Here is a 27,374-nt window from a genome sequence, read left to right as displayed (position 1 = left end):
TTATGATAAATTAATGTACTTAGCTTGAAAAAGTTTTTTACCTTTATCTTTGAATTTTTTTATTTTCTTTGTTGGTTTAAAGATTTTATTTATCTCATTTGTTTAGTGAAATTTTTTGAGAAAAGTTAATAGAAGAGTTAAACTTCTAATTTTATGTTTTCAAAACATATGCTTTTCCTAAGCTAATTAACTTTATTCCTTAATTAATTTATCTCATGCGTTTGCGACATGGACATTAATTAAGAAATATGTAAAGTAGATAATTGTTAAGATTTGACCTGTTATAATATAAGGTTCTTCAACAGGTCGTTTACCAATTCACGTTAGTAAGCATACAACAACTACTATAATTCAAAATAAAATTTGATTAATAGGGTAAAATAGATTGCCTCGGAATGGTGTTTTATTATAAAATGGTAAAATTATTAAGATTCTAATTGATAAAAATAATGCAATAACACCTCCTAATTTATTAGGGATAGATCGTAGAATTGCATATGCAAATAGGAAATATCACTCTGGTTGAATGTGAACTGGTGTTACTAATGGGTTGGCAGGTACAAAGTTATCTGGATCTCCTAATAGGTAAGGATTGATTAAACATAGTATAATTAATAATGATGTTATTATTACAAATGTAATAGAATCCTTAAAGGTAAAGTATGGATGGAATGGAATTTTTTCAATATCTCCATTTAGTCCAAGAGGATTATTAGATCCTGTTAGGTGAAGAAAAAATAAATGAATTGCTGTTATAGCAGCAATAATAAATGGTAATACAAAATGGAATGTGAAGAATCGATTTAATGTTGCATTATCAACAGCAAATCCTCCTCATACTCATTGGACTAAATCTGTTCCTAAGTATGGGATTGCTGATAATAAATTAGTAATTACTGTTGCACCTCAAAAAGATATTTGGCCTCAGGGTAAGACATATCCTATAAATGCAGTTGCTATAACTAAAAATAAAATCACTGTACCAATTATTCAGGTATGTATATATATATATAAGATCCGTAGTAAATTCCCCGTCCTACATGTAAGTAAATACAAATAAAAAATATAGATGCTCCATTTGCATGTAAGGTTCGGATAATTCAATCATTATTTACGTCTCGGCAGATGTGTACTACACTACTGAATGCTATTTCAATATTTGATGTATAATGTATAGCTAAAAATAGTCCAGTTATGATTTGAATTACCAAACATAACCCTAATAGGGATCCAAAATTTAATCAAAATGAAATATTTGTTGGGGCAGGTAAGTCAATTAAAGAGTTATTAATAATTATAATTAAAGGATGTCTTAATTGTAAGGGTTTATTCATTAGTAATTATTTTATTTTACGAATAGGTCCCTGATTAATATTAGTGATTTTAACAACTGCTAATAGTGCTAAAAATAAATAAATTATTATTATTATTGTAATAATGAATGTTGGTCTGTTATATAATTTTTCTAAAGATATTGTTATTTCTTGATAATTGATTGAATTATCAATATTTATAGTTTCGGTGTTTTTGAAAAAGTCTATAAATATAGATATATCTAGAATAATTAATATTGATATGATAAATACTCACATTATTAATGTAATAAATATAGTAATTGATTTAGGCTGAAATATTTCGTTTGATGCAATTCTTGTAATGTAAATAAATAATACTAGTATACCACCAAGAAATGTTAAAAATAAAATATATGATAATCAATATCTTTCTATTATTGTTCCTGTTATTAATCCAACTAGGAAGGTTTGAAGGATAATAAAAAGCATTATTGATATTGGGTGTCTTAATTTAATAAAATTAATATTTATTACATTTGATAATGATATAATTATTATTTTGATCATTTCAGGGGTTAGTTTATTTAAAATATCGGTTTTGGGGACCGATGATGGAAGCTTTTCCACCTCTGAAGTTTTAAAAGTGGGTGCTGGACTTATTTCCGGTTTACAAGACCGGCGTTTTTTTTAAACTATTAAAACTAATGTTTATATTCTCTATTTTTACTTCTTTATTGATTTATTTTGCTGGTGTTTATGTTATTTCTTCTAAACGTAAACATTTATTAACGGTTCTTTTGAGATTAGAATATTGTTGTTCTTTCTCTATTTATATTAGTTATTGTTTTTCTTATTGAGTTTGATTATGATTATTTTTTTACTGTTATTTTTTTAGTTTTTTGTTTGTGAGGGTGCTTTAGGTCTTTCTATTTTAGTTTCAATAATTCGTTCTCATGGTAATGATTTTTTTAATTCTTTTGGTTTATCTTTATGTTAAAGTATTTATTTATAACTATTTTTTTGATCCCTTTTTGTTTATTAAATAATTGTTGATGGTTGGTTCATTCTTTAATGTTGCTGTCGAGTTTTGTGTTTATAATTTGTGTTTATTCATATGCTGATTTGAATATAATTAGATATTATTTTGGTATTGATTATTTTTCTTTTAGTTTAATTTTGCTTAGTTTTTGGATTTGTTCTTTAATAATCACTGCTAGAGGTTCAGTTTATTTAAGTTCATATCATTCTAATTTTTTTGTTTTTATGGTTTTGATTTTAATAATTATGCTTTACTGTTCATTTGCTACATTAAGTCTTCTTTCTTTTTATATTTTTTTTGAATCTAGATTAGTTCCTACTTTACTTTTAATTTTGGGTTGGGGTTATCAACCTGAGCGTTTGCAGGCTGGTGTTTATTTAATTTTTTATACTTTGGTTGCTAGATTACCTTTATTATTAGTTTTATTTGAGGTTTATGATTTTTCTAATACTTTATATTTTCCTTTATTAGTTGATTTTGGTTCTTATTATTTTATGTTTTATGTATTTATTATTTTGGCTTTTTTAGTTAAGATACCTATGTTTTTGGTTCATTTATGACTTCCTAAGGCTCATGTAGAGGCCCCTATTTCAGGTAGAATGATTCTTGCTGGTGTTTTATTAAAGTTAGGTGGTTATGGTATTTTTCGTGTTATAAAGGTTATTTCTTATTTGGGTTTAAAGTTTAATTATTTTTGATTATCTTTGGGTTTATCTGGGGGTGTTATTGTAAGATTTATTTGTTTTCGTCAGGTTGATTTAAAGTCTTTAATTGCATATTCTTATGTTGCTCATATAAGAATGGTTATTGGTGGATTGATGACTATGAATTGATGAGGTTGTGTAGGTTCACTTTCTCTAATGGTTGGTCATGGTTTATGTTCTTCTGGTTTATTTTTTTTATCTAATATTATTTATGAACGTTTAGGTAGACGAAGATTATTAATTAACAAGGGTATAATTAATTTGATGCCAAGAATGGCTTTATGATGATTTCTTTTAAGATCATCAAATATGGCTGCTCCTCCTTCTTTAAATTTGGTAGGTGAAATTAGATTATTAAATAGAATGATATCTTGATCTTCTTTTATATTCTTTGCTTTGATTTTTTTATCTTTTTTTAGAGCTGTTTATACTTTGTATATATATTCTTATTCTCAGCATGGAAATTATTATTCTGGTGTTTATACTTGTTCTCTTGGTTATTTTCGTGAATATCATCTTTTACTTTTACATTGATTGCCTTTAAATATTCTCTGTTTAAAGGGTGAATATTTCTTTGATAGTTTGCTTAAGTATTTTAATTAAAAATATTGTTTTGTGGAATCAATGATATGAAGTTTTTCATCTTAGGCCGTGAATTTATTTTCTATTTGTTCTTTGAGTTTTTTTCTTTGTTTTTTTCGAGAACTATAATTTTTATTTTAGGTATTTATTATTTAATAATTGATTATAGAGTTTTTGTTGAGTGAGAGCTTTTCAATTTAAATGGTTCTATAGTTGTTATAACTTTAATTTTGGATTGAATATCTCTTATTTTTATCTCTTTTGTTATATATATTTCTTCTTTGGTTATTTATTAAAGAGAGGATTATATATCTGGTGAAATGAATATAAATCGTTTTATTATTATTGTTTTAATATTTATTCTTTCTATAGGTGTTTTAATTATTAGTCCTAATTTAATTAGAATTTTATTAGGTTGAGATGGTTTAGGTTTAGTTTCTTATTGTTTAGTTATTTATTATCAAAATGTAAAATCTTATAGTGCTGGTATATTAACTGCACTTTCTAATCGTATTGGTGATGTTGCTATTTTAATTTCTATTGCATGATTGTTATATTTTGGTGGTTGAAATTATATTTATTATTATGATTTTATTTATAATTCATTTGAAATAAAGCTCATTACTATATTAATTGTTTTAGCAGCTATAACTAAGAGAGCTCAGATTCCTTTCTCTTCATGACTTCCTGCTGCTATAGCAGCTCCTACTCCTGTTTCTGCTTTAGTTCATTCTTCTACTCTTGTTACTGCTGGTGTTAATTTATTAATTCGTTTTAGACCAATATTAGATACTTATAATTGTGGTTGATTTTTATTTTTAATTGGATGTATAACTATATTTATGGCTGGATTGGGCGCTAATTTTGAATTTGATTTGAAGAAGATTATTGCTCTTTCTACTTTAAGACAACTTGGTTTAATAATAAGAATTTTGGCTATGGGTTTTCCAAAGCTTGCATTTTTTCATTTATTGGCTCATGCTTTATTTAAGGCATTATTATTTATATGTGCAGGTTCAATAATTCATAATTTGAAGGATTCTCAGGATATTCGTTTTATAGGATCAATTGTTAATTTCATACCTTTAACTTCAGTTTGTTTTAATGTTTCTAGTTTATCTTTGTGTGGAATACCTTTTTTAGCGGGATTTTATTCAAAGGATTTAATTCTTGAGATGGTTTGTTTAAGATGAATTAATTGTTTAATTTTTTTTCTTTATTTTTTTTCTACTGGTTTAACTGCTTCTTATTCTTTTCCTTTGTTTTATTATTCAATATCTGGTGATAATAATTTTTATTCTAGATTTTCTTTTGATGATAAGGGTTATTATATTTCATTTGGAATAATTGGTCTATTGTTTGTTGCTGTTTTTGGTGGTAGTCTTTTATCTTGATTAATTTTTCCTATTCCTCATGTGATTGCTTTACCTTATTATTTAAAGTTTTTAACTATTACAGTTGTTATTTCAGGTGCTTATTTAGGTTATCTTATTTCTAATTTTGATTTTTCTCATAATTTATTTTCTTTAAGTATACTTTCTTTTGTCAGATTTGCTGGTTCTATATGATTTATACCTTTTCTTTCAACTAAGTTTATTAGATATATTCCTTTAAAAATAGGTTATTATTCATCTAAGTCATTTGATTATGGTTGGGGTGAATTACTTGGTGGTCAAGGTTTATATAGATTATTTATTTATTTAATTGGTTATATTCAAGGTTGATATGATTCTAATTTCAAGATTTATCTTTTAACTTTTATTTTTTGAATATTTATTTTGGTAATATTATTTTTCGTTTACTTAAATAGCTTATAATTAGAGCGTGACACTGAAGATGTTAAGGAAGTATTTTTACTTTTAGGTATTTATAAATATAGATATATTATTTTTACAGTGAAAATGTAATGTTTTATTTAAACTATATAAATTTTAGAAATGTTAACGGAGTTAACCGCTAAATTAAAAAGTTAGCAGCTTTCATATTGGCTTTACATTTCCTTAATTGGAACTATTATAGTTCAATTATATTATTAACAGTAATACGCCTCTTTTTGGCTTCAATTAATAAGTATAAGGGTAGTATATACCAATCTTCCAGGTCGAAACTGACTGCAATATTTCGCTTCTTATTCTATTTAAGGTTGATTGATATTATCAATACTTTTTGAATGCAACCCAAATGTTATGTTTAACTACAACCCTTTATTCTGCTCATTGTAATGCTAATTGATTTCATTCATGGTATAGTCCACCTAGTAGAACTAGAATAAAAAATATTGTTGATACTGTTCAGATTATAATGTCTGATATTTTAAAAATAATTACAATTGGTATAATTAGTGCAATTTCTACATCAAAAATTAAAAAGATAACTGCGATTAGGAAGAATCGTAGTGAGAATGGTATTCGTGCTGATCTTTTTGGATCAAACCCACATTCAAATGGTGATCTTTTTTCTCGATCATTAAATAATATTTTTGATAGTGTTGTTGCCAGGATTATAACAATTATTGGAATAATAAATCTAATGAAAACTCTTGTGGATAGAATTAGAATTGTTTTTCTTGATTTATATCAAGCTTTCTGATTGGAAGTCAAATGTACTATTTATACTAGAAAAACAATTATCTACCTCATCAATAAATAGCGATATATAAGAATAATCATACTACGTCTACGAAGTGTCAGTATCATGCTGCTGCTTCAAATCCAAAGTGGTGTCTTGGTGAGAATTGATTTATTGAGTATCGAAGTAGACATGTTAATAAAAAGATTGTTCCAATAATTACGTGTAAACCATGGAATCCTGTTGCAACAAAGAATGTTGACCCATAAACTGCATCTGCAATGGTAAAAGGTGCTTCTCAATATTCATATGCTTGGAATATTGTAAAGTATAGTCCTAATAACACTGTGAAGAATAATCCTTGTAGTGCTTGAGTATGATTAGATTCCATTAAACTATGATGTGCTCATGTTACTGTTACTCCTGATGCTAAAAGAATAGCTGTATTAAGTAATGGAATTTGTATAGGGTTAAAGGGTTGAATTCCTATTGGAGGTCATAGTATTCCTAGTTCAATTGTTGGTGCTAATCTTCTTCTAAAGAATGCTCAAAAAAAAGAAACGAAAAATAATACCTCTGATGCAATAAATAAAATTATTCCTCATCATAATCCAATTGATACAAATCCTGTATGTAATCCTTGATATGTTCCTTCTCGTACTACATCTCGTCATCATTGAATTATGGTTAGTAGGGTAATTCCAAATACAATTATAAATAAGTTAATATTAAATAGGTGGAATCATTTTGCTAGTCCTGATACTAGGACTATTGCTCCAATTGCTCCTGTTAATGGTCAAGGTCTATAGTCTACTAAGTGGAATGGGTGGTTTGAGTGAGTTGTTAACATAGGTTTAATATACTTCTCTAGAATATAGAGTTCTTAGAATTGAGAAAACATAGGCTTGAATTATTGCTACTGCTGATTCTAGAATTAATAGAAGTATTTGTCCAATAATTAGTAATGAGATTAAGTTTATTGCTATAGATGGTCCTGTGTTTCCTAATAAGGTTAATAATAAGTGTCCTGCAATTATATTTGCTGCTAACCGTACTGCTAATGTACCTGGTCGAATAACATTACTAATTGTTTCAATTAGAACTATAAATGGTATTAATGCGGGCGGTGTACCTTGTGGTACAAGGTGTGTAAATATATGATTAGTATGGTTAATTCATCCAAATAATATAAATCTTAGTCATATAGGTAGGGCAATTGCAAATGTTAATGCTAAATGTCTTGTTCTAGTAAAAATATAAGGGAATAATCCTATGAAATTGTTAAATAATATTATAATAAGAATTGAGATGAAAATGAATGTTGTTCCATTAAATGATTTTGGTCCAAGTAGTGTTTTAAATTCATTATGTAAGGTTAAATTTAGTTTATCTCAGATAATGTTAATTCGTGATGCTGTAAGTCACAATAGTGATGGGATTAATAATAGTCCTAGAAATGTTCTAGTTCAATTTAATGATAAATTAAAGATGTTAGTTAATGGATCAAATGTTGAGAATAGATTTGTTATCATTTTCAATTTAAGTTTTTTATTTCAATTGTTCCTTTTCCTGCTCTTTTAATAAGGTTAGGTTTAAATGAGAAGAAGTTTATTTGATGAAACAAGATTAATGTAGCTGAAAATATAATGAATAGTGAGAATCATATAAGAGGGGATATTTGAGGGATTTGGATATAATTTCCCCATCAGAAGTAGTCGTTAATTTACTATTATTTGGTTTAAGAGACCATTACTTACTTTCAGTCATCTGATGAATTTCAAGGTGTACTAATTTTTTTAGTTACTTTAGATTGACACTCTAATGTTATTTATTTTAACTAACTCCTTAAATTATCTTAGATAATCACTTAATAAATAAATTTACTGAAGTTCTTTCAATTACAATTGGTATAAATCTGTGGTTTGCTCCACAGATTTCTGAGCATTGTCCAAAGAATAATCCAGATCGATTTATTGTGAATGTTCCTTGGTTTAACCGACCTGGCGTTGCATTTATTTTAACTAACCCCTAATGCAGGAACTGCTCATGAGTGTAGAACATCTGATGCTCTTGTTAATACTCGTACTTCTGTATTTATTGGTAGGATTGTTCGGTTATCTACATCTAGCAGTCGAAATCCATCATTTTCTAGGTCTTGTTCTGGTGTTATATAAGTGTCAAATTCTACGTCTATGAAGTCTGAATATTCATATCTTCAATATCATTGTCGGCCAATGGTTTTAATTGTGATTATTGCATCTACTGAATCATCAAGTAAATATAATAGTCGTAATGATGGAAGGGCAATAAAAATTAATGTAATTGCTGGTAAAGCTGTTCAGATTGTTTCAATTAAATGTCCATGAATTATATTACGGTTAGTATAGGCAATAAATAATATATAACTTAAGGCATAACCTACAATTACTGTAATTAATAATAATACGACCATAGTATGATCATGAAAGAATGATAAATGTTCCATTAATGGTGAAGCTCCATCTTGAAGTGATAAATTTGATCATGTTGCCATTAATAAATATTTTCTAATAAAAGGTCAAACCTTTATTTTTAAAACGTAAAAAGCAAATAAATTTATTTTTCATAAATCAAATTTATTCAGCCAGAAATATAAAAACCGAAATTAAATTCATAATATTCTTATCTTTATTATCTTTAGGTGGACTACCACCATTCCTTGGATTCTTACCAAAATGAATTGTAATACAATCGTTAATAGAAACAATATAACAACTATTATAACTATTATAGTTGTATTAACTACAATTACACTCTACTACTATATACGTATTAGATTCTCAGCTCTAATTATATCATACACAGGAAATTCGTGATCTATAAAGATAAAGTCCCAAAAATCAAGAATCATTCTTCCTATAACAGTAATAATTTCAACAATAGGATTGATTTCAACATCAACCTTAATTTCATTATACTAAGGACTTAAGTTAATCAAACTAATAACCTTCAAAGTTATAATTAAAAGAATAATCTTTTAGGCCTTAGTAAAATTTTACACCTCTAGAATTGCAGTCTAGAATCATAATTGAATATAAGACCTAAATATGATAAGAGAGAAAACATCTCATAAGTAGATTTACAGTCTACCACCTAAAATTCAGCCATCTTACCGCAAAAATGATTATTCTCAACAAACCATAAGGACATTGGTACTTTATATTTTCTATTTGGAGCATGAGCAGGAATAGTAGGAACATCAATAAGAATACTTATTCGTGCTGAACTTGGTCAACCAGGATCTCTAATTGGGGATGACCAGATTTATAATGTTATTATTACAGCTCACACATTCGTAATAATTTTCTTTATAGTAATACCTATTATAATTGGTGGATTTGGTAATTGACTTGTTCCACTAATAATTGGTGCACCAGATATAGCATTTCCACGAATAAATAATATAAGTTTTTGATTACTACCACCTTCACTAACCGTTCTTCTTACATCTTCTATAGTAGATAATGGTGCTGGTACAGGATGAACAGTTTACCCTCCTCTAGCTGGAGCTATTGCACATGGGGGTGCATCTGTAGATCTAGCTATTTTTTCACTACACTTAGCAGGTGTATCATCTATTCTTGGTGCAGTAAATTTCATTACAACAGCAATTAATATACGATCAGAAAGTATAACTTTAGATCAAACACCTTTATTTGTATGATCAGTAGCTATTACAGCATTACTTCTCCTTCTTTCACTTCCAGTTTTAGCAGGAGCTATTACTATATTATTAACAGATCGAAATTTAAATACATCATTCTTTGACCCAGCAGGAGGGGGTGACCCAATTCTATATCAACATCTATTTTGATCCTTTGGACACCCAGAAGTTTATATTTTAATTCTTCCGGGGTTCCGAATTATTTCACATATTGTATGTCAAGAAAGAGGAAAAATTGAATCATTTGGAACATTAGGTATAATTTATGCTATACTATCAATTGGACTAATAGGATTTATTGTATGAGCACATCATATATTTACAGTGGGAATGGATGTTGACACACGAGCATATTTTACATCAGCAACAATAATTATTGCTGTACCTACAGGAATTAAGGTATTTAGATGATTAGCTACATTATATGGAACTAAATTCAAGTTCAATCCACCATTATTATGAGCTCTAGGATTTATTTTCCTATTTACAATTGGTGGATTAACAGGATTAGTATTAGCAAATTCATCACTTGATATTGTATTACATGATACATATTATGTAGTAGCCCACTTTCATTATGTATTATCTATAGGAGCAGTATTTGCAATTATAGGAGGTGTCATTCAATGATATCCATTATTTACAGGATTAACTATAAATAATACATGATTAAAAATCCAATTTACAATTATATTCATTGGAGTAAACTTAACATTCTTTCCTCAACACTTCCTAGGATTAGCAGGAATACCTCGACGATACTCAGACTACCCAGACGCATATACATCATGAAACGTAGTATCAAGAATTGGGTCTACAATTTCTATTGTAGGAATCATTATATTCATTGTAATTATATGAGAAAGAATGCTTACAAACCGAGCAATTATATTTAGAGCTAACATAAGAAGATCAACAGAATGACTACAAAATAACCCTCCTGCAGAACATAGTTACTCAGAATTACCATTAATCTCTAGATTCTAATATGGCAGATTAGTGCAGTAGATTTAATCTCTACAAATAAAGGTTTGACCTTTTATTAGAAAATATTTATTAATGGCAACATGATCAAATTTATCTCTTCAAGATGGAGCTTCACCATTAATGGAACAATTATCATTCTTTCATGATCATACTATGGTCGTATTATTATTAATTACAGTAATTGTAGGTTATGCCTTAAGTTATATATTATTTATTGCCTATACTAACCGTAATATACTTCATGGACATTTAATTGAAACAATCTGAACAGCTTTACCAGCAATTACATTAATTTTTATTGCCCTTCCATCATTACGACTATTATATTTACTTGATGATTCAGTAGATGCAATAATCACAATTAAAACCATTGGACGACTATGATATTGAAGATATGAATATTCAGACTTCATAGACGTAGAATTTGACACTTATATAACACCAGAACAAGACCTAGAAAATGATGGATTTCGACTGCTAGATGTAGATAACCGAACAATCCTACCAATAAATGAAGAAGTACGAGTATTAACAAGAGCATCAGATGTTCTACACTCATGAGCAGTTCCTGCATTAGGGGTTAAAATTGATGCAACGCCAGGTCGGTTAAATCAAGGAACATTCACAATAAATCGACCTGGATTATTCTTTGGACAATGCTCAGAAATCTGTGGAGCAAACCACAGATTTATACCAATTGTAATTGAAAGAACTTCAGTAAATTTATTTATTAAGTGATTATCTAAGATAATTTAAGGAGTTAGTTAAAATAAATAACATTAGAGTGTCAATCTAAAGTAACTAAAAAAATTAGTACACCTTGAAATTCATCAGATGACTGAAAGTAAGTAATGGTCTCTTAAACCAAATAATAGTAAATTAACGACTACTTCAGATGGGGAAATTATATCCAAATCCCTCAAATATCCCCTCTTATATGATTCTCACTATTCATTATATTTTCAGCTACATTAATCTTGTTTAATCAAATAAACTTCTTCTCATTTAAACCTAACCTTATTAAAAGAGCAGAAAAAGGAACAATTGAAATAAAAAACTTAAATTGAAAATGATAACAAATCTATTCTCAACATTTGACCCATCAACTAACATCTTTAATTTATCATTAAATTTAACTAGAACATTTCTAGGACTATTATTAATCCCATCACTATTTTGACTTACACCATCACAAATTAACATTATCTGAAATAAACTAAATTTAACCTTACATAATGAATTTAAAACACTACTTGGACCAAAATCATTTAATGGAACAACATTCATTTTCATCTCAATTCTTATTATAATATTATTTAACAATTTCATAGGATTATTCCCTTATATTTTTACTAGAACAAGACATTTAGCATTAACATTTGCAATTGCCCTACCTATATGACTAAGATTTATATTATTTGGATGAATTAACCATACTAATCATATATTTACACACCTTGTACCACAAGGTACACCGCCCGCATTAATATCATTTATAGTACTAATTGAAACAATTAGTAATGTTATTCGACCTGGTACATTAGCAGTACGGTTAGCAGCAAATATAATTGCAGGACACTTATTATTAACCTTATTAGGAAACACAGGGCCATCTATAGCAATAAACTTAATCTCATTACTAATTATTGGACAAATACTTCTATTAATTCTAGAATCAGCAATAGCAATAAGTCAAGCCTATGTTTTCTCAATTCTAAGAACTCTATATTCTAGAGAAGTATATTAAACCTATGTTAACAACTCACTCAAACCATCCATTCCACTTAGTAGACTATAGACCTTGACCATTAACAGGAGCAATTGGAGCAATAGTCCTAGTATCAGGACTAGCAAAATGATTCCACCTATTTAATATTAACTTATTTATAATTGTATTTGGAATTACCCTACTAACCATAATTCAATGATGACGAGATGTAGTACGAGAAGGAACATATCAAGGATTACATACAGGATTTGTATCAATTGGATTACGATGAGGAATAATTTTATTTATTGCATCAGAGGTATTATTTTTCGTTTCTTTTTTTGAGCATTCTTTAGAAGAAGATTAGCACCAACAATTGAACTAGGAATACTATGACCTCCAATAGGAATTCAACCCTTTAACCCTATACAAATTCCATTACTTAATACAGCTATTCTTTTAGCATCAGGAGTAACAGTAACATGAGCACATCATAGTTTAATGGAATCTAATCATACTCAAGCACTACAAGGATTATTCTTCACAGTGTTATTAGGACTATACTTTACAATACTCCAAGCATATGAATATTGAGAAGCACCTTTTACCATTGCAGATGCAGTTTATGGGTCAACATTCTTTGTTGCAACAGGATTCCACGGTTTACACGTAATTATTGGAACAATCTTTTTATCAACATGTCTACTTCGACACTCAATAAATCAATTCTCACCAAGACACCACTTTGGATTTGAAGCAGCAGCATGATACTGACACTTCGTAGACGTAGTATGATTATTCTTATATATCTCTATTTATTGATGAGGTAGATAATTGTTTTTCTAGTATAAATAGTACATTTGACTTCCAATCAGAAAGCTTGATATAAATCAAGAAAAACAATTCTAATTCTATCCACAAGAGTTTTCATTAGATTTATTATTCCAACAATTGTTATAATCCTGGCAACAACACTATCAAAAAAATTAATTAATGATCGAGAAAAAAGATCACCATTTGAATGTGGGTTTGATCCAAAAAGATCAGCACGAATACCATTCTCACTACGATTCTTCCTAATCGCAGTAATCTTTTTAATTTTTGATGTAGAAATTGCACTAATTCTACCAATTGTAATTATTTTTAAAACATCAGACATTATAATCTGAACAGTATCAACAATATTTTTTATTCTAGTTCTACTAGGTGGACTATACCATGAATGAAATCAAGGAGCATTACAATGAGCAGAATAAAGGGTTGTAGTTAAACATAACATTTGGGTTGCATTCAAAAAGTATTGATAATATCAATCAACCTTAAATAGAATAAGAAGCGAAATATTGCAGTCAGTTTCGACCTGGAAGATTGGTATGTACTACCCTTATTCTTATTAATTGAAGCCAAAAAGAGGCGTATTACTGTTAATAATATAATTGAACTATAATAGTTCCAATTAAGGAAATGTAAAGCCAATATGAAAGCTGCTAACTTTTTATATTAGCGGTTAAACTCCGTTAACATTTCTAAAATTTATATAGTTTAAATAAAACATTACATTTTCACTGTAAAAATAATATATCTATATTTATAAATACCTAAAAGTAAAAATACTTCCTTAACATCTTCAGTGTCACGCTCTAATTATAAGCTATTTAAGTAAACGAAAAATAATATTACCAAAATAAATATTCAAAAAATAAAAGTTAAAAGATAAATCTTGAAATTAGAATCATATCAACCTTGAATATAACCAATTAAATAAATAAATAATCTATATAAACCTTGACCACCAAGTAATTCACCCCAACCATAATCAAATGACTTAGATGAATAATAACCTATTTTTAAAGGAATATATCTAATAAACTTAGTTGAAAGAAAAGGTATAAATCATATAGAACCAGCAAATCTGACAAAAGAAAGTATACTTAAAGAAAATAAATTATGAGAAAAATCAAAATTAGAAATAAGATAACCTAAATAAGCACCTGAAATAACAACTGTAATAGTTAAAAACTTTAAATAATAAGGTAAAGCAATCGCATGAGGAATAGGAAAAATTAATCAAGATAAAAGACTACCACCAAAAACAGCAACAAACGATAGACCAATTATTCCAAATGAAATATAATAACCCTTATCATCAAAAGAAAATCTAGAATAAAAATTATTATCACCAGATATTGAATAATAAAACAAACGAAAAGAATAAGAAGCAGTTAAACCAGTAGAAAAAAATAAAGAAAAACAATTAAACAATTAATTCATCTTAAACAAACCATCTCAAGAATTAAATCCTTTGAATAAAATCCCGCTAAAAAAGGTATTCCACACAAAGATAAACTAGAAACATTAAAACAAACTGAAGTTAAAGGTATGAAATTAACAATTGACCCTATAAAACGAATAACCTGAGAATCCTTCAAATTATGAATTATTGAACCTGCACATATAAATAATAATGCCTTAAATAAAGCATGAGCCAATAAATGAAAAAATGCAAGCTTTGGATAACCCATAGCCAAAATTCTTATTATTAAACCAAGTTGTCTTAAAGTAGAAAGAGCAATAATCTTCTTCAAATCAAATTCAAAATTAGCGCCCAATCCTGCCATAAATATAGTTATACAACCAATTGAAAGTAAAAATCAACCACAATTATAAGTATCTAATATTGGTCTAAAACGAATTAATAAACAAACACCAGCAGTAACAAGAGTAGAAGAATGAACTAAAGCAGAAACAGGAGTAGGAGCTGCTATAGCAGCACTGGGTATTGAGCACTGGAGGCACTGGGTATTGATCCCAGTACCTCTCGCATACTAAGCGAGCGCTCTACCATCTGAGCTACGCCCGCCCGCCCCCACGAAGACTAATGGTGCTACATACAGCCATATAGACGACACAGTCCCTTGCACTCCCATTATTCAGTAGACAACAACTACTCTCTATGTATCCGTTAGGGTGTCTTTCAGGTTTCGTGCATTCTGTATCGAATCGTATTTGGCCACAATGAAAGTGGCACGTATAACGTCGAAAATAGAATTCGGACACCGCTCTGAGTAAGAGCAACGTGTTGTCCACCCTCTAGACTTCAATGAGGTTAAGCCGCGATACCTAAGACAGATCTGCACTCGATGACACCTCGATAACAGCCGGTCCCCACACTTACATCTTGCTCTCCTTACGTCAGTATACATCATATCAGTCTGTGACGCTGGCTTTGCAACATCTTGCTTGCCTTTCGGTTCGCCGCGACCAACACTTACCATGCACTGACCACAAAAAATAGAGGTGCCGCGGCTTGAACCCTGGACCTTTCACATGCCAAGCGAACGCTCTACCAACTGAGCTACGCCCCATGCACGAGCAAACTGCGCTATTCCCCATTCTTTGCGACTCAGATGCGCACGGACACTATGGTTGTTGGTTTGTAGCGGTGAAGGGAGCAGAGTACAAAGGCGCGGACCCGTTCATATACACAAAAGTTCCAAGTAGTTTCGATGCTCTGGTATTACAAATGCAAATTCCGTCTGTTTTTAACGTCTTAAATTGAAAGAGCCGTCACAAATTGCTCCGTTTTCACTCCTTGTCGACAATCATACAGCACCTGAGGTAACAAACACATCTCGAGCCCCATTGTGCACTCCATTATTCATGCCGACTCAGTGCATCGCTCTTTACTACTGTGTACCAATCTTGTCGTCCAACTGCAAAACACTGGGCCACAACAAGTTTCCGCGTCTCCATTGCACTGCGCATACTACGAAACGCTCCCCAAACTTGGCACTCACCCTCGCAGCCGACTTTTCCGACTTTCCACGACGCTCACGCTAGTGACAGCATTATTTATAGTTCGACGTCGCGCCAAAGCGAATGAGCACATTTCGCCTACGGCTTAGGCCGCCCTCCTAGTGTGGCTGCTCGGTGTCTGCAGGCAGCGAGGGTCTGCAAGCTTCCTGTGTTCGCACCTATGTCACCTGTGCTTGCTTGTCAGAGACAGACTATCGCAAAACATACAACTCACTCCATGAATTGATTGCTACGGCATCTGTTATCAGCAGTAACAACTAGCAACACCAGTAGCAGCTGACTGCACGCAAAGAATAGGAATGTGCAGTGGGATTTACGTGAACTCAGCGCAAGGCAGATCTTTCCGACATAGGCTTCAGAATCTTACGGGAACACTTGTACTGTTTCTAAATTAAGTGTAGGCGTGGGAGGAGGGTGCTTCCTGCGCACTAATAACAGCACGCTTGCCAATTGTGGATGCTAATCATTCGCTTGTATCTTCCTAGACACATCTGCTGGTTGTGAGTTATTCCACTTGCATGGCAAGGTGCGCATGTAGGTGTGTTAAAAATTCTGGAGGCACTGCGTATTGATCCCAGTACCTCTCGCATACTTAGCGAGCGCTCTACCATCTGAGCTACGCCCGACCCCCCAAAGACTAATGGTGCTACATACAGCCATATAGACGACACAGACCCTTGCACTCCCATTATTCAGCAGACAAACACTACTCTCTATGTATCTGTTAGGGTGTCTTTCAGGTTTCGTGCATTCTGTATCGAATCGTAGTTGGCCACAATGAAAGTGGCACATATAACGTCGAAAATAGAATTCGGACACCGCTCTGAGTAAGACCAACGTGTTGTCCACCCTCTAGACTTCAATGAGGTTAAGCCGCGATACCTAAGACAGATCTGCACTCGATGACACCTCGATAACAGCCGGTCCCCACACTTACATCTTGCTCTCCTTACGTCAGTATACATCATATCAGTCTGTGACGCTGGCTTTGCAACATCTTGCGTGCCTTTAGGTTCGCCGCGACCAACACTTACCATGCACTGACCACAAAAAATGGAGGCGCCGCGGCTTCAACCCTGGACCTTTCACATGCCAAGCGAACGCTCTACCAACTGAGCTACGCCCCATGCACGAGCAAACTGCGCTATTCCCCATTCTTTGCGACTCAGATGCGCACGGACACGATGGTTGTTGGTTTGTAGCGGTGAAGGGAGCAGAGTACAAAGGCGCGGACCCGTTCATATACACAAAAGTTCCAAGTAGTTTCGATGCTCTGGTATTACAAATGCAAATTCCGTCTGTTTTTAACGTCTTAAATTGAAAGAGCCGTCACAAATTGCTCCGTTTTCCCTCCTTGTCGACAATCATACAGCACCTGAGGTAACAAACACATCTCGAGCCCCATTGTGCACTCCATTATTCATGCCAACTCAGTGCCTCGCTCTTTACTACTGTGTACCAATCTTGCCGTCCAACTGCAAAACACTGGGCCACAACAAGTTTCCGCGTCTCCATTGCCCTGCGCATACTACGAATCGCTCCCCAAACTTGGCACTCACCCTCGCAGCCGACTTTTCCGACTTTCCACGACGCTCACGCTAGTGACAGCATTATTTATAGTTCGACGTCGCGCCAAAGCGAATGAGCACATTTCGCCTACGGCTTAGGCCGCCCTGCTAGTGTGGCTGCTCGGTGTCTGCAGGCAGCGAGGGTCTGCAAGCTTCCTGTGTTCGCACCTATGTCACCTGTGCTTGCTTGTCAGAGACAGACTATCGCAAAACATACAACTCACCCCATGAATTGATTGCTACGGCATCTGTTATCAGCAGTCACAACTAGCAACACCAGTAGCAGCTGACTGCACGCAAAGAATAGGAATGTGCAGTGGGATTTACGTGAACTCAGCGCAAGGCAGATCTTTCCGACATAGGCTTGAGAATCTTACGGGAACACTTGTACTGTTTCTAAATTAAGTGTAGGCGTGGGAGGAGGGTGCTTCCTGCGCACTAATAACAGCACGCTTGTCAATTGTGGAAGCTAATCATTCGCTTGTATCTTCCTAGACACATCTGCTGGTTGTGAATTATTCCACTTGCATGGCAAGGTGCGCATGTAGGTGTGTTAAAAATTCTGGAGGCACTGGGTATTGGTCCCAGTACCTCTCGCATACTAAGCGAGCGCTCTACCATCTGAGCTACGCCCGCCTATCCGAAGACAAATGGTACTCCATACAGCCATATAGACGACACAGTCCCTTGCACTCCCATTATTCAGCAGACAAACACTACTCTCTATGTATCCGTTAGGGTGTCTTTCAGGTTTCGTGCATTCTGTATCGAATCGTAGTTGGCCACAATGAAAGTGGCACGTATAACGTCAAAAATAGAATTTGGACACCGCTCTGAGTAAGACCAACGTGTTGTCCACCCTCTAGACTTCAATGAGGTTAAGCCGCGATACCTAAGACAGATCTGCACTCGATGACACCTCGATAACAGCCGGTCCCCTCACTTACATCTTGCTCTCCTTACGTCAGTATACATCATATCAGTCTGTGACGCTGGCTTTGCAACATCTTGCGTGCCTTTAGGTTCGCCGCGACCAACACTTACCATGCACTGACCACAAAAAATGGAGGTGCCGTGGCTTGAACCCTGGACCTTTCACATGCCAAGCGAACGCTCTACCAACTGAGCTACGCCCCATGCACGACCAAACTGCGCTATTCCCCATTCTTTGCGACTCAGATGCGCACGGACACGATGGTTGTTGGTTTGTAGCGGTGAAGGGAGCAGAGTACAAAGGCGCGGACCCGTTCATATACACAAAAGTTCCAAGTAGTTTCGATGCTCTGGTATTACAAATGCAAATTCCGTCTGTTTTTAACGTCTTAAATTGAAAGAGCCGTCACAAATTGCTCCGTTTTCACTCCTTGTCGACAATCATACAGCACCTGAGGTAACAAACACATCTCGAGCCCCATTGTGCACTCCATTATCCATGCCGACTCAGTGCATCGCTCTTTACTACTGTGTACCAATCTTGTCGTCCAACTGCAAAACACTGGGCCACAACAAGTTTCCGCGTCTCCATTGCACTGCGCATACTACGAATCGCTCCCCAAACTTGGCACTCACCCTCGCAGCCGACTTTTCCGACTTTCCACGACGCTCACGCAACGCTCACGCTAGTGATAGCATTATGTATAGTTCGACGTCGCGCCAAAGCGAATGAGCACATTTCGCCTACGGCTTAGGCCGCCCTCCTAGTGTGGCTGCTCGGTGTCTGCAGGCAGCGAGGGTCTGCAAGCTTCCTGTGTTCGCACCTATGTCACCTGTGCTTGCTTGTCAGAGACAGACTATCGCAAAACATACAACTCACTCCATGAATTGATTGCTACGGCATCTGTTATCAGCAGTCACAACTAGCAACACCAGTAGCAGCTGACTGCACGCAAAGAATAGGAATGTGCAGTGGGATTTACGTGATCTCAGAGCAAGGCAGATCTTTCCGACATAGGCTTGAGAATCTTACGGGAACACTTGTACTGTTTCTAAATTAAGTGTAGGCGTGGGAGGAGGGTGCTTCCTGCGCACTAAGACAGCACGCTTGTCAATTGTGGATGCTAATCATTCCCTTGTATCTTCCTAGACACATCTGCTGGTTGTTAATTATTCCACTTGCATGGCAAGGTGCGCATGTTGGTGTGTTAAAAATTCTGGAGGCAGTGGGTATAGATCCCAGTACCTCTCGCATACTAAGCGAGCGCTCTACAATCTGAGCTACGCCCCCCTCCCCCAAGACTAATGGTGCTACATACAGCCATATAGACGACACAGACCCTTGCACTCCCATTATTCAGGAGACAAACACTACTCTCTATGTATCCGTTAGGGTGTCTTTCAGGTTTCGTGCATTCTGTATCGAATCGTAGTAGGCCACAATGAAAGTGGCACGTATAACGTCGAAAATAGAATTCGGACACCGCTCTGAGTAAGACCAACATGTTGTCCACCCTCTAGACTTCAATGAGGTTAAACCGCGATACCTAAGACAAATGACACCTCGATAACAGTTGGTCCCCACACTTACATCTTGCTCTCCTTACGTCAGTATACATCATATCAGTCTGTGACACTGGCTTTGCAACATCTTGCGTGCCTTTAGGTTCGCCGCGACCAACACTTACCATGCACTGACCACAAAAAATGGAGGCGCCGCGGCTTGAACCCCGGACCTTTCACATGCCAAGCGAACGCTCTACCAACTGAGCTACGCCCCATGCACGACCAAACTGCGCTATTCCCCATTCTTTGCGACTCAGATGCACACGGACACGATGGTTGGTTGGTTTGTAGCGGTGAAGGGAGCAGAGTACAAAGGGGCGTACCCGTTCATATACACAAAAGTTCCAAGTAGTTTCGATGCTCTGGTATTACAAATGCAAATTCCGTCTGTTTTTAACGTCTTAAATTGAAAGAGATGTCACAAATTGTTCCGTTTTCCCTCCTTGTCGACAATCATACAGCACCTGAGGTAACAAACACATCTCGAGCCCCATTGTGCACTCCATTATTCATGCCAACTCAGTGCCTCGCTCTTTACTACTGTGTACCAATCTTGTCGTCCAACTGCAAAACACTGGGCCACAACAAGTTTCCGCGTCTCCATTGCACTGCGCATACTACGAAACGCTCCCCAAACTTGGCACTCACCCTCGCAGCCGACTTTTCCGACTTTCCACGACGCTCACGCTAGTGACAGCATTATTTATAGTTCGACGTCGCGCCAAAGCGAATGAGCACATTTCGCCTAGGGCTTAGGCCGCCCTCCTAGTGTGGCTGCTCGGTGTCTGCAGGCAGCGAGGGTTTGCAAGCTTCCTGTGTTCGCACCTATGTCACCTGTGCTTGCTTGTCAGAGACAGACTATCGCAAAACATACAACTCACTCCATGAATTGATTGCTACGGCATCTGTTATCAGCAGTAACAACTAGCAACACCAGTAGCAGCTGACTGCACGCAAAGAATAGGAATGTGCAGTGGGATTTACGTGAACTCAGCGCAAGGCAGATCTTTCCGACATAGGCTTGAGAATCTTACGGGAACACTTGTACTGTTTCTAAATTAAGTGTAGGCGTGGGAGGAGGTTGCTTCCTGCGCACTAATAACAGCACGCTTGTCAATTGTGGATGCTAATCATTCCCTTGTATCTTCCTAGACACATCTGCTGGTTGTGAATTATTCCACTTGCATGGCAAGGTGCGCATGTAGGTGTGTTAAAAATTCTGGAGGCACTGGGTATTGATCCCAGTACCTCTCGCATACTAAGCGAGCGCTCTACCATCTGAGCTACGCCCGCCTCCCCGAAGATAAATGGTCCTACATACAGCCATATAGACGACACAGACAATTGCACTCCCATTATTCAGCAGACAAACACTACTCTCTATGTATCCGTTAGGGTGTCTTTCAGGTTTCGTGCATTCTGTATCGAATCGTAGTTGGCCACAATGAAAGTGGCACGTATAACGTCGAAAATAGAATTCGGACACCGCTCTGAGTAAGACAAACGTGTTGTCCTCCCACTAGACTTCAATGAGGTTAAGCCGCGATACCTAAGACAGATCTGCACTCGATGACACCTCGATAACAGCCGGTCCCCACACTTACATCTTGCTCTCCTTACGTCAGTATACATCATATCAGTCTGTGAAGCTGGCTTTGCAACATCTTGCGTGCCTTTAGGTTCGCCGCGACCAACACTTACCATGCACTGACCACAAAAAATGGAGGCGCCGCGGCATGAACCCTGGACCTTTCACATGCCAAGCGAACACTCTACCAACTGAGCTACGCCCCATGCACGAGCAAACTGCACTATTCCCCATTCTTTGCGACTCAGATGCGCACGGACACGATGGTTGTTGGTTTGTAGCGGTGAAGGGAGCAGAGTACAAAGGCGCGGACCCGTTCATATACACAAAAGTTCCAAGTAGTTTCGATGCTCTGGTATTACAAATGCAAATTCCGTCTGTTTTTAACGTCTTAAATTGAAAGAGCCGTCACAAATTGCTCCGTTTTCCCTCCTTGTCGACAATCATACAGCACCTGAGGTAACAAACACATCTCGAGTCCCATTGTGCACTCCATTATTCATGCCAACTCAGTGCCTCGCTCTTTACTACTGTGTACCAATCTTGTCGTCCAACTGCAAAACACTGGGCCACAACAAGTTTCCGCGTCTCCATTGCACTGCGCATACTACGAATCGCTCCCCAAACTTGGCACTCACCCTCGCAGCCGACTTTTCCGACTTTCCACGACGCTCACGCTAGTGAAAGCATTATTTATAGTTCGACGTCCCGCCAAAGCGAATGAGCACATTTCGCCTACGGCTTAGGCCGCCCTCCTAGTGTGGCTGCTCGGTGTCTGCAGGCAGCGAGGGTCTGCAAGCTACCTGTGTTCGCACCTATGTCACCTGTGCTTGCTTGTCAGAGACAGACTATCGCAAAACATACAACTCACTCCATGAATTGATTGCTACGGCATCTGTTATCAGCAGTCACAACTAGCAACACCAGTAGCAGCTGACTGCACGCAAAGAATAGGAATGTGCAGTGGGATTTACGTGATCTCAGAGCAAGGCAGATCTTTCCGACATAGGCTTGAGAATCTTACGGGAACACTTGTACTGTTTCTAAATTAAGTGTAGGCGTGGGAGGAGGGTGCTTCCTGCGCACTAATAACAGCACGCTTGTCAATTGTGGATGCTAATCATTCCCTTGTATCTTCCTAGACACATCTGCTGGTTGTGAATTATTCCACTTGCATGGCAAGGTGCGCATGTAGGTGTGTTAAAAATTCTGGAGACACTGGGTATTGATCCCAGTACCTCTCGCATACTTAGCGAGCGCTCTACCATCTGAGCTACGCCCGCCCCCCCCCCCCCCCCTAAGACTATTGGTAATACATACAGCCATATAGACGACACAGACCCTTGCACTACCATTATTCAGCAGACAAACACTACTCACTATGTATCCGTTAGGGTGTCTTTCAGGTTTCGTGCATTCTGTATCGAATCGTAGTTGGCAACAATGAAAGTGGCACGTATAACGTCGAAAATAGAATTCGGACACCGCTCTGAGTAAGAGCAACGTGTTGTCCACCCTCTAGACTTCAATGAGGTTAAGCCGCGATACCTAAGACAGATCTGCACTCGATGACACCTCGATAACAGCCGGTCCCCACACTTACATCTTGCTCTCCTTACGTCAGTATACATCATATCAGTCTGTGACGCTGGCTTTGCAACATCTTGCGTGCCTTTAGGTTCGCCGCGACCAACACTTACCATGCACTGACCACAAAAAATGGAGGCGCCGCGGCTTGAAACCTGGACCTTTCACATGCCAAGCGAACGCTCTACCAACTGAGCTACGCCCCAGGCACGAGCAAACTGCGCTATTCCCCATTCTTTGCGACTCAGATGCGCACGGACACGATGGTTGGTTGGTTTGTAGCGGTGAAGGGAGCAGAGTTCAAAGGCGCGGACCCGTTCATATACACAAAAGTTCCAAGTAGTTTCGATGCTCTGGTATTACAAATGCAAATTCCGTCTGTTTTTAATGTCTTAAATTGAAAGAGCCGTCACAAATTGCTCCGTTTTCATTCCTTGACGACAATCATACAGCACCTGAGGTAACCAACACATCTCGAGCCCCATTGTGCACTCCATTATTCATGCCAACTCAGTGCCTCGCTCTTTACTACTGTGTACCAATCTTGTCGTCCAACTGCAAAACACTGGGCCACAACAAGTTTCCGCGTCTCCATTGCAATGCGCATACTACGAAACGCTCCCCAAACTTGGCACTCACCCTCGCAGCCGACTTTTCCGACTTTCCACGACGATCACACTAGTGACAGCATTATTTATAGTTCGACGTCGCGCCAAAGCGAATGAGCACATTTCGCCTACGGCTTAGGCCGCCCTCCTAGTGTGGCTGCTCGGTGTCTGCAGGCAGCGAGGGTCTGCAAGCTTCCTGTGTTCGCACCTATGTCACCTGTGCTTGCTTGTCAGAGACAGACTATCGCAAAACATACAACTCACTCCATGAATTGATTGCTACGGCATCTGTTATCAGCAGTCACAACTAGCAACACCAGTAGCAGCTGACTGCACGCAAAGAATAGGAATGTGCAGTGGGATTTACGTGAACTCAGCGCAAGGCAGATCTTTCCGACATAGGCTTGAGAATCTTACGGGAACACTTGTACTGTTTCTAAATTAAGTGTAGGCGTGGGAGGAGGGTGCTTCCTGCGCACTAATAACAGCACACTTGTCAATTGTGGATGCTAATCATTCGCTTGTATCTTCCTAGACACATCTGCTGGTTGTGAATTATTCCACTTGCATGGCAAGGTGCGCATGTAGGTGTGTTAAAAATTCTGGAGGCACTGGGTATTGATCCCAGTACCTCTCGCATACTAAGCGAGCACTCTACCATCTGAGCTACGCCCGCCCCCCGAAGACTAATGGTGCTACATACAGCCATATAGACGACACAGACCCTTGCACTCCCATTATTCAGCAGACAAACACTACTCTCTATGTATCCGTTAGGGTGTCTTTCAGGTTTCGTGCATTCTGTATCGAATCGTAGTTGGCCACAATGAAAGTGGCACGTATAACGTCGAAAATAGAATTCGGACACCGCTCTGAGTAAGACCAACGTGTTGTCCACCCTCTAGACTTCAATGAGGTTAAGCCGCGATACCTAAGACAGATCTGCACTCGATGACACCTCAATAACAGCCGGTCCCCACACTTACATCTTGCTCTCCTTACGTCAGTATACATCATATCAGTCTGTGACGCTGGCTTTGCAACATCTTGCGTGCATTTAGGTTCGCCGCGACCAACACTTACCATGCACTGACCACAAAAAATGGAGGCGCCGCGGCTTGAACTCTGGACCTTTCACATGCGAAGCGAACGCTCTACCAACTGAGCTACGCCCCATGCACGAGCAAACTGCGCTATTCCCCATTCTTTGCGACTCAGATGCGCACGGACACGATGGTTGGTTGGTTTGTAGCGGTGAAGGGAGCAGAGTACAAAGGCGCGGACCCGTTCATATACACAAAAGTTCCAAGTAGTTTCGATGCTCTGGTATTACAAATGCAAATTCCGTCTGTTTTTAACGTCTTAAATTGAAAGAGCCGTCACAAATTGCTCCGTTTTCACTCCTTGTCGACAATCATACAGCACCTGAGGTAACAAACACATCTCGAGCCCCATTGTGCACTCCATTATTCATGCCAACTCAGTGCCTCGCTCTTTACTACTGTGTACCAATCTTGTCGTCCAACTGCAAAACACTGGGCCACAACAAGTTTCCGCGTCTCCATTGCACTGCGCATACTACGAATCGCTCCCCAAACTTGGCACTCACCCTCGCAGCCGACTTTTCCGACTTTCCACGACGCTCACGCTAGTGACAGCATTATTTATAGTTCGACGTCGCGCCAAAGCGAATGAGCACATTTCGCCTACGGCTTAGGCCGCCCTCCTAGTGTGGCTGCTCGGTGTCTGCAGGCAGCGAGGGCCTGCAAGCTTCCTGTGTTCGCACCTATGTCACCTGTGCTTGCTTGTCAGAGACAGACTATCGCAAAACATACAACTCACTCCATGAATTGATTGCTACGGCATCTGTTATCAGCAGTCACAACTAGCAACACCAGTAGCAGCTGACTGCACGCAAAGAATAGGAATGTGCAGTGGGATTTACGTGAACTCAGCGCAAGGCACATCTTTCCGACATAGGCTTGAGAATCTTACGGGAACACTTGTAGTGTTTCTAAATTAAGTGTAGGCGTGGGAGGAGGGTGCTTCCTGCGCACTAATAACAGCACGCTTGTCAATTGTGGATGCTAATCATTCCCTTGTATCTTCCTAGACACATCTGCTGGTTGTCAATTATTCCACTTGCATGGCAAGGTGCGCATGTAGGTGTGTTAAAAATTCTGGAGGCACTGGGTATTGATCCCAGTACCTCTCGCATACTAGGCGAGCGCTCTACCATCTGAGCTACGGCGGCCCCCCCCGAAGACTAATGGTGCTACATACAGCCATATAGACGACACAGACCCTTGCACTCCCATTATTCAGCAGACAAACACTACTCTCTATGTATCCGTTAGGGTGTCTTTCAGGTTTCGTGCATTCTGTATCGAATCGTAGTTGGCCACAATGAAAGTGGCACGTATAACGTCGAAAATAGAATTCGGACACCGCTCTGAGTAAGAGCAACGTGTTGTCCACCCTCTAGAATTCAATGAGGTTAAGCCGCGATACCTAAGACAGATCTGCACTCGATGACACCTCGATAACAGCCGGTCCCCACACTTACATCTTGCTCTCCTTACGTCAGTATACATCATATCAGTCTGTGACGCTGGCTTTGCAACATCTTGCGTGCATTTAGGTTCGCCGCGACCAACACTTACCATGCACTGACCACAAAAAATGGAGGCGCCGCGGCTTGAACCCTGGACCTTTCACATGCCAAGCGAACGCTCTACCAACTGAGCTACGCCCCATGCACGAGCAAACTGCGCTATTCCCCATTCTTTGCGACTCAGATGCGCACGGACACGATGGTTGGTTGGTTTGTAGCGGTGAAGGGAGCAGAGTACAAAGGCGCGGACCCGTTCATATACACAAAACTTCCAAGTAGTTTCGATGCTCTGGTATTACAAATGCAAATTCCGTCTGTTTTTAACGTCTTAAATTGAAAGAGCCGTCACAAATTGCTCCGTTTTCACTCCTTGACGACAATCATACAGCACCTGAGGTAACAAACACATCTCGAGCCCCATTGTGCACTCCATTATTCATGCCAACTCAGTGCCTCGCTCTTTACTACTGTGTACCAATCTTGTCGTCCACCTGCAAAACACTGGGCC

At 37.2% G+C, this 27,374-nt stretch overlaps 1 protein-coding gene and 2 pseudogenes across 2 annotated transcripts in view; 2 read left to right on the top strand and 1 right to left on the bottom strand.

The window, feature by feature from the left end:
- LOC126293627 (uncharacterized) overlaps positions 1–10,873 on the top strand; it is a 72,454-nt pseudogene extending 61,581 nt beyond the window's left edge.
- LOC126293624 (uncharacterized) overlaps positions 1–27,374 on the top strand; it is a 201,222-nt gene that overhangs the window by 28,094 nt on the left and 145,754 nt on the right. The window lies entirely within an intron of this gene.
- The window catches only part of LOC126293205 (uncharacterized), an 88,589-nt pseudogene continuing 70,727 nt past the window's right edge, over positions 9,513–27,374 (bottom strand).

This window comes from Schistocerca gregaria, chromosome 10 (genome assembly GCF_023897955.1).
Source record: "Schistocerca gregaria isolate iqSchGreg1 chromosome 10, iqSchGreg1.2, whole genome shotgun sequence".
In the NCBI taxonomy this organism is placed as follows: Eukaryota; Metazoa; Arthropoda; class Insecta; order Orthoptera; family Acrididae; genus Schistocerca; species Schistocerca gregaria.
The sequence above is the reverse complement of the archived record's forward strand: the minus strand, read 5'-3'. Positions and strand labels throughout refer to the sequence as shown.